Raw genomic sequence first — 9,612 nt, forward strand, 5'->3', positions numbered from 1 at the left:
TTCGAGAACGTAGTTTGGTCCCATGCTTGCTTTCTCATGATTACATTTACTGGGGAGAAACCAATATGCTAATTAACCGAGGAAGTTCAACAACACATGTTATTATTGCTTGCCAACTGTTATACATTTTGAACTATACATGTATCACCTGTAATATCAAATCATATTGGCCCAATTTCATAAAGCTGTTAAGCAAAAAATACTGCTTAAAAACTTCTGTTGCTAGGCAAATTTTGCGTAGAGCACCAGATACAATGTAGGCTAAACTTAGTGAAATTTTGGCTGGTAACCTGTTTAATACTTTTTCATGCACGTTTTGTGTGCTTCTAAGTTTTACATATTGGGCCTGTGTTGCAGTGTAGGCTTTACATGGATCCTGCCTCTCTTCTGCCAGCATACATCATACAGGTCAGACAACCTGGGTGCGAGCCCCCTCCCAAATACTGATAAGTCTACAAGGTTCTTAAAGACATTGAACACTATTGGTAATTGTCAAAGACCATTCTTCTCACTTGGTTTATCTCAAAACAAAACTGTGAAAATTTGAGCTCAATTGGTCGTCAAAGTTGCAAAATAATAATGAAAGAAAAAACACCCTTGTCACACAAAAGTGTGTGCTTTCATGAGGCTAGATTTTGGACCACAAAATCAAATTCTGAGGTCTCGAAATAAAGTTCAAATATTTTAGTGGAAAATTACCTCTTCCTCAAAAACTATGTTACTTCAGAGGGAGGCATTTCTCACAATGATTTGTCAACAGCTCTCCATTGCTCGTCGTTACCAAGTAAGTTTTTATGCTAACAATTATTTTGAGTAATTACCCAAAGTGCCCAGTGCCTCTAAGGCACTTACAAGAAAGACTGCTAGGGTCGAAACATTTCTTTTACCTTGTGTGACTGTTGTGAGAATTCTTAATCGTACATTTTTAATGCCTCGTAATTCAAGAAAGACTCTGCAAGGGTCGAAACCTCGGGGCGTTAAATTTTTTTGCAAATAATTCAAATTACTAAATAAATACAAATAATACATACTTATTTACTTATACAAATGTTTACTAATACAGGCTTTGCTACAGCATCATATTCATCTAAACTAAGATGAATAAACTCTTCAAATTAATAATTTATCTTCCACCCATCAACCACAAAGTTGTATTTGAGCGCTTATGTAGACAAAATGCATGCTTTTCATAAAATAACACTTTACTATTTTGATTCAAATCGCAGACTGCATAGTGGTTAGTGCTAAGGTGTGGTGTTAATAATTAAATACTATATTATGAGTGATTTTTGTTATGGTTTTAGTGCTATTGGTTAAGTTAATGTGTGCAATGCAGCCGATTTCACAAAGCGCTAGGATTAATCCTATCTCAAGTTAGGAAGAGTAACTCGTCTTAACTTAATTTTAAGGTCTGCATGCTACAGTGCAGGGTTGGGACACGTCCTGAATCCTAAGATTAATTTTAAGTTAGGAAGAGTTTGCTGAAATCGACAGATGGTGTGTTAGTCTGTGGCAGGGTGAGGAGTAGAGAGTTCGGTTTCACAAAAAACACTTAAAGTTACTTAAAGACAAGTTGTCAATATTACCATGGTGATTTGTATTGTGGCATCACAGGTTACCAAGTAACTAAGACTGAATTTATTATCTTTAGCTCTTTGTGAAACCGAGCCCTGGTGTTGTGATTGTTGCCATGGTTTGTGTTGACATCGCAACAGAGTCTGGGCCCAATTTCATAGAGCTGCGTGCTTTAGCACATAAAGTGGCAAACAAAAATATGGTAAGCAATAACTTTCTATTTAAGCAGCTCTATGAAAATTGGGCCCTGCTCTGCGCTCATTTCACGTATGCGCGCATTTCACAACAATAATGCATTTTGTCTATTTTGGCGCTCAAAGTGAACACTTTTCCCACACTTCTTTGAGTATTACACTTACTGAGCAATGTGTCAAGTTTGCCTCACTAGAAGGGCCTAGAATACTTTCAATTAATTTAATCTTTCAAATCTTGAAATCTATTTCCTCAAAATAGTTGAAAACATTAACATCACAACTTTGTCATAAGAAAGTCAGGGTTTCTATCTCCAAACTGATGGATTAACAAGCTGCATCGTACAACATTGTAATTGGAGTTTGACAGCTTCAAGAAAAGCCTAGTAGGCTAAACAATAATATAAAGCCGTCACTGAGGTAGCTGTGGGTGTGGCCTGACCACCATGTCAATATGTATGAAAGCATTAAAGGCAGTGGACACTATTGGTAATTACTCCAAATAATTATTAGCATAAAACCTTTCTTGATTACGAGTAATGGGAAGAGGTTGATAGTATAAAGCAATGTGAGAAACGGCTCCCTCTGAAGTGCTATAGTTTTCGAGAAAGAAGTAATTTTCCACTAATTTGATTTCGAGACCTCAGATTTAGAACTTGAGGTCTCGAAATCAACCATCTAAATGCACACAACTTCGTGTGATAAGGGTGTATTCTTCTTCATTATTATCTCACAATTTTGATGACCGATTGAGCTCAAATTTTCACAGGTTAGTTATTTTATGCATATGTTGAGATACACTAATTGTGAAGGCTAGTCTTTGACAATTACCAATTGTGTCCAGTGTCTTTAAATGAAGCCATAGCAACAACCACAACCAGCTGCAAGTTCGGACAAGAACTAAGATGGTCCTCTCTTCATTATAGTAAAATAAAAGGCCCCATCATGGTTTAGCTTGTTCCAGTTTAACACCATCTGGCTAGACTTGACACAGTCTTTTTTTATGTGGCGACTTCCATAAAGTATTACAACGCAAGGTGAAATCGTAGCGGAGATACTTGACGTAGTCTTTCAACTGATGGCTGGCAGTCCGAAAAACGTTGGTTAGTTTCACCATCCCATTGTCCATTGATTTGTTGAGCATTATCTGGTTAGACTTGACAGTTTTTCTTCTATGGAGTCTTCCAAAAAGCGTTAACTTGTAGCGGAGAATCATCTTGCTAAACTTGACGTAGTCCTTAAGTTGATGGCATTCGCAGTCCCAAAAACATTGGTTAGGCTTAAAATACCTACGTCACTTCAAGAATTAAGCAGAGAGTCACCAGGCTAGACAGCTCCTTCAGACAGTGGCATTGATGAGCCTCAAGATTGGGTGTATGGGCATCACCTCAATCTGTAAAAAAATAAAAAATTAAAAGAGATTGATTTTGATAAACTCATTTATCACCAAGAATCAGTCGTTCTGAGGAATAGTTCAGGCTGAAAGCTTTCTAGTGCAAGACAATTCTTCTCCAGCTCCAATCAGTTCTTCTAGTATCGGACCTGCTCACTCAACATCCCAGGTTTTCGGTTTTCTTTTGTGTGTTTTCATTTTTTTTTTAAACTTGTGCTTCTTTTTTAATAAATTTGTCCAACAGTTGGTTGTTTGGTGAATGATTAAATCTTTCATATCAACAATTTAAAACCCTCAAATGTGTTTATTCTGAAACAATAACTCAACAGTTCTTCAAAATCTGTGGTCATGCACACACAACATGACACAATATACCAGGTATTTTTTTCTTATGTGTCTTTTGATTATAATCAGTTTCTGAAAACTTCAATCAACTCCTATTTTGTTGAATTTTTCCACCAGTTGGTTGGTTATGTGGTGACTTTATTGAAAACTAAAACATGTGAATGAATGTATCGTTTCAAATTGACCATTGGAAACCTTCAAAGGTCTCTGAAACATCTACTCCTTTGCCAAATTTGTGGGATGAACATTTTCTTCAAAGAAAACTTAAGGATGAACTTTTGTTAACTTACCCAAGCGGTATGTTGTTGTTTCTGTGCACCTGTATCCTCCAAAGATGCTCATCCAAACAGGTCCAGTTGTGGTCAACCCTCCCTCCTCCAACGATGTTCATTCAAACAGTCCGTTGGTATCAGTGAACAAGAGATTGCTCATCAACTAAGGAAAAGATAGTAGCCAAAAAATTAATCTCTGTTTATTTACATCATCTTTGTGATAATGCAGGAAGAGACATTGTTTTAGGAACCATTTCAATTTGTTTTGGTTTTACAAATGTCTTCTGGTTTTTTTTGTTTTCTTTTGCAAATTAACTGAATGTTTTACACCAGTGGGCTGGATCTGGATTGATACTGCAATCAATCTCCCAATGTAGTGGTTGGCTCGTCTTTCACACTTCTTGCAGAATCTCACATTTTACTTCTTAATATCTTGAATGTTGGCTACACCTGTCTTTACTACTTAAAATAATTTTTTCTAAATCAGATTTGTTGTTGCATATTTTGTTTTTTCCTTCCAAAGTTATCAACATGTTAGACTTGACAATAGTCCTTCAGGTGGTGGCACACGGTTCAACAAGTGTTGGTTGGCCTCAACATCCCTACTCACCTCAACAGAACGTGTGACCTGTAAGAGTCATCTGGATGGACTTATATGACACACTCCTGTAGTTGGTGGAACTCGATCCAAAAAGCAGTGATTGTCATCAAGATTGGGTGTAAGTTATCTCTAGAGAGCATCATCTTAATCTGTAGAAAGTAAAAAAGAAATCAAAAAAATAATTTGTATAAACTCTTACAATACAACAATCTTTTGTTCCAAGAAATAGCTCATTCTGAATGCTATCATGTTCAAGAACATTCCAATCAGTTCTTCAAGTAGCCGTTTATTTGTTTGTTTAGATGATCTTCCCATCAAGGGAACTTGGCAAACTCCCACAAGGGGATATAAACACCATACTGGCAACAGCCAATATCTCTTAAACAAACATTGGTTTAACGTCTATGATTATGAATGAATTGCACAAATCAAGAAACGGTGATTCAGTAGACGACATTTTTTCTTATCATTGTGAAATCAGCAGTTGAACCCACAATCTTGTGATTGCAAGTCCTGCAGTCTTATACCACCTGACCACAGTGACATAGTAGTTGTGTGTGTTTCGTTTCTAGACAACTTGGCCTCCTATTTTAACGATGTTTTCCACCAGTTGGTTGTATGGTGTGTTCAGTTGCAAATGGATGGCAATGATTAAATTTTTCAAACCTTCGTTTTACAACCACTACAAAGGTGCTAAGTCTGAAACATGAACTCCTGAGTCAATTTTCTGGGATAAAATTTCTCTTCATATAAAAGTTCTAGAATGATTATATTTTGAAATGTTCAAGGTACCAATTCTGAACGTTGGATGATCTTCTCTTTAAAGACAAGTTCAGAAAGAATTTGTTCAAACTTACAAAGTGGTTTGATGATGACTCTTGGCACCTGTTCCCTCCCAAAATGCTCATGCAGGTCCAGTTGTAGTTACCACTTCACAAGAGACTGTTCAACTGACGAGGGAAAATTTAGTTGGCACAAATTTATCTTTATGCATATGATCTGTATTATCAAGAGTTGACTCATTTTGTTTCTGGAAGGATTTAAATTTGTTTGGATTGTACAAAACAGTATTTTATAAAAGCAAGTTTTAACTTGTTTTGCTTTTATAAATTTAAAACTGATTAGTTGGCTGGTCATTCATTCTGCTTTAGGTTACAAAATCTCAATCTAATTAGTATTTTGGCTGCTGGTCCACAACTGTCTTTATTACTTCAGAGATTTTTTTGCCTTGTAAAATATTTGTTTGGGAGATCTAAAATCAAATGTTTGGTTGCAAGTTTGTTCCTGTGCTTAATTATCAATTTGCTAGACTTAACACAGTTCCCTCAGTTGGTGGCAGACATTTCAAAAGATATTGCTTAGCCTCAACAACTTCACTCACTTTGAAACATTGAACTTGTAGCCGGGGCTGGACATCACTTCATCAGTTCATCATGTGGCACAGACTTGACACAGTCCTTTCTGCAAACGGTGCTACTCTGTCCAAAAAGCATTGATGATTGGCTCAGGGTGTAGGTTACCTCCAGAGGTGATCATCTCAATCTGTGGTCGAAAATAAACGATTTTATGAATAAACTCTTTTAAAAGTAGTGGACACTATGTTGGTGTATCTCAACATATGCATAAAATAACAAAGCTGTGAAAATTTGAGCTCAATCGGTCATCAAACTTGCGAGATAATAATGAAAGAAAAAAACACCCCTGTGTCACACGAAGTTGTGTGCGTTTAGATGTTGATTTCGAGACCTCAAGTTCTAAATCTGATGTCTCAAAATCAAATTCGTGGAAAATTAATTCTTTTTCGAAAACTATGGCACTTCAGAGGGAGCTGTTTCTCACAATGTTTTAGACCATCAACCTCTCCCCATTACTTGTCAAGAAGAAAGGTTCTATGCTATTAATTATTTTGAGTAACTACCAATAGCGTCCAGTGCCTTTAATACAAGTATCTTTTTTGTAAATTAGCTGGTTTTGTTAAGAGATATCTTTTTGGAAATCTGGTGTTTTCTGGGGGTTTTTTCTTCCAAAATTTGAGTTTTCCCTCCATTATCAATAAATCGATCATATAGATTTGTTCCACTGAGCTGTTCCATTTGTAGGGATAGTCAGTTCTTCAGCAGTCAAGTTTTACCTGCTGATATATTACCACATCTTTTGCATGACCACTGTCCCTAGTTGCATGTATCGACCCTAGTCCACCTTGTTGAGTGGTCTAATATGGCTCTCTTTTAACATCGGTTTCATTACAGTCCCCATTATTTTAGCCCATCTTGTTAGGTGGTTATGGCTCTCTTTTAACATCGGTCTCATCAAATCTCAACAAGGTGGGCTAGCATCACCTCAGCTCATATACAATACCTGTGACTTCAATACTTGACCAACCCAAAGTCATCTTTGGTGTTCCCATGCTGCCGTCTTTACACAATTGGTTGACGCAGTTCCCCCTTAGGACTAACCGATAATGGACTGTGACAAACAAAATACATTGTTTAATTTTTTTATAAATATATATTTTTATGTTAAATTTGTAGATGAGTAGGATTTATTTGTTGCCTGTTGTTGGTTATTTTGCATTTTAAGTCATTATACCTTCTTACTTTAATGTCTTTTAGACTTTGTGTAAATAATTATAGATTTTTAATAGATGGCCAGGGATACTGAAAATAAAGGCCTTCGGGCTACATTTTTTTTTGTAAACTTTTTTTTTTAATTCCAGGCATATTATGTCACTGGCTTATCTTTGCGTATTTTGTATGTGTTTTTATGTTCTAAAAATAAATAATAATTATAACAGCCTGTAGAGGAACAAAAGTTAGAGCTGTTGGAAAAAACGCGCCCTGATGCTTTAATAACTTAAACCTTACCTGATACTTAACCTTTGATGGTTTGATTGCGCTGACCTCGGATCACAAATCCAGGACATCAAAGACAGATTCAACACTGTCACTCATTTTTCAATCATCTTGGAAGAACAGAATACAGACTGTGAAGAAAAAAAAAGTAGCCTGTTAAAGCCAGGCAAGAGTTTGTGAGAAAAAAATGCTTGTTAGTCCTGGTGAAAAAGACACTTGTTAGTCGGTGTGAAAGAAAACGCTTGTTAGTCACTGTAAAGAAACGCTCGTTAGTCGCTGTGAAAGAAACGCTTGTAATAGACACTGTGAAAGAAACGCTTGTTAGTCGCTGTGAAAGAAACGCTTGTTAGTCGCTGTGAAGAAAATGCTTGTTAGTCGCTGTAAAGAAACGCTTGTTAGTCGCTGTGGAAGAAACGCTTGTTAGTCACTGTGAAAGAAACGCTAATTAGTCGCTGTGAAGAAACACTTGTTAATCGCTGGGAAGAAAACGCTTGTTAGTTGCTGTGAAGAAAAGGCTTGTTAGTTGCTGTGAAGAAAACGCTCGTTAGTCCTGGGAAGAAAACGCTTGTTAGTTGCTGGGAAGAAATCGCTTGTAAGTCGCTGTGAAGAAAATATAACCCTTGTTAGTCGCTTTGAAGAAAACGCTTGGTAGTCGCTGTAAAGAAATGTTTGTTAGTCGCAGTGAAAGAAATGCTTGTTATTCGCTGTGAAAGAAACGCTTGTTAGATGCTGTGAAAGAAACGCTTATTGGTCGCTGTGAAAGAAATGCTTGTTAGTCGCTTTGAAAGAAATGCTCGTTAGTCGCTGTGAAAGAAACTCTTGTTAGTCGCTGTAAAAGAAAACGCTAGTTAGTCGCTGTGAAAGAAACGCTCACTGGTCGCTGTGATAGAAAGGCTTGTTAGTCGCTTTGAAAGAAACGCTTGTTATAGTCGCTGTGAAAGAGACGCTTGTTATAGTCGCTATGAAAGAAACGCTCGTTGGTCACTGTGAAAGAAACGCTCGTTAGTCGCTCTAAAGAAACGCTTGTTAGATGCTGTGAAAGAAACGCTTCTTAGTCGCTGTGAAAGAAATGCTTGTAAGTCGCTGTAAAGAAAACGCATGTTAGTCGCTGTGAAATCAATGCCTGTTAGTCGCTGTGAAAAAAATGCCTGTTAGTCGCTGTGAAGAAAACGCTTGTTAGTCGCTGTGAAGAAAATGCCTGTGAGTCGCTGTGAAGAAAACGCCTGTTAGTCGCTGTCAAGAAAATGCCTGTTAGTCGCTGTGAAGAAAACGCTTGTTAGTCGCTGAGAAGAAAACCCCTGTTAGTCGCTGTGAAGAAAACGCCTGTTAGTCGCTGTGAAGAAAACGCCTGTTAGTCGCTGTGAAGAAAATGCCTGTTAGTCGCTGTGAAGAAAATGCCTGTTAGTCACTGTGAAAGAAACGCTTGTTAGTCCATGTGAAGAAAATGCTTGTTAGTCGCTGTGAAGAAACGCTTGTTAGTCACTGTGAGGAAAATGCCTGTTAGTCGCTGTGAAGAAAAGGCTTGTTAGTCGCTGTGAAGAAAAGGCTTGTTAGTCGCTGTGAAGAAAAGGCTTGTTAATCGCTATGAAGACAAATCTTGTTAGTCTCTGTGAAGAAAATGCTTGTTAGTCCCTGTGAAGAAACGCTTGTTAGTCCCTGTGAAGAAACGCTTGTTAGTCGCTGTAAAAGAAATGCTTGTTAGTCGCTGTGAAAGAAATGCTCGTTAGTCGTTGTGAAAGAAACGCTTGTTAGTCGCTGTGAGGAAAACGCCTGTTAGTCGCTGTGAAGAAAATGCCTGTTAATCGCTGTGAAGAAAATGCTTGTTAGTCGCTGTGAAGAAAAGGCTTGTTAGTCGCTGAAGAAAACGTTTGTTAGTCGCTGTGGAAGAAACGCTTGTTAGTCGCTGTGAGGAAATTGCCTGTTAGTCGCTGTGAAGAAAAGGCTTGTTAGTCGCTGTGAAGAAAACTTGTTAGTCGCTGTGAAGAAAAGGCTTGTTAATCGCTATGAAGACAAATCTTGTTAGTCTCTGTGAAGAAAATGCTTGTTAGTCCCTGTGAAGAAACGCTTGTTAGTCGCTGTAAAAGAAATGCTTGTTAGTCGCTGTGAAAGAAATGCTCGTTAGTCGTTGTGAAAGAAACGCTTGTTAGACACTGAGAAAGAAACGCTTGTTAGTCGCTGTGAAAGAAACGCTTGTTAGTCGCTGTAAAGAAAACGCTTGTTAGTCGCTGTGAAAAAAACCCTTGTTAGTCACTTTGCAGAAACACTTGTTAGTCGCTGTAAAGAAACGCTTGTTAGTCGCTGTGAAAGAAACGCTTTTTAGTCACTGTGAAGAAAACGCTTGTTAGTCGCTGTAAAAGAAATGCTTGTTAGTCGCTGTGAAAGA

At 37.6% G+C, this 9,612-nt stretch overlaps 1 long non-coding RNA gene across 1 annotated transcript; it reads right to left on the bottom strand.

The window, feature by feature from the left end:
- Positions 1-2,951: 2,951 nt before the first annotated feature.
- Positions 2,952-7,330, bottom strand: LOC139947053 (uncharacterized). Its single transcript, XR_011787308.1, has 7 exons — positions 7,242-7,330; positions 6,736-6,843; positions 5,759-5,919; positions 5,235-5,327; positions 4,387-4,526; positions 3,795-3,939; positions 2,952-3,159 (listed from the first exon to the last, which is right to left on the bottom strand). It is a non-coding gene; the product is annotated as an uncharacterized lncRNA (long non-coding RNA).
- Positions 7,331-9,612: the final 2,282 nt, after the last annotated feature.

This window comes from Asterias amurensis, chromosome 1, assembly GCF_032118995.1.
Source record: "Asterias amurensis chromosome 1, ASM3211899v1".
Lineage (NCBI taxonomy): Eukaryota > Metazoa > Echinodermata > Asteroidea > Forcipulatida > Asteriidae > Asterias > Asterias amurensis.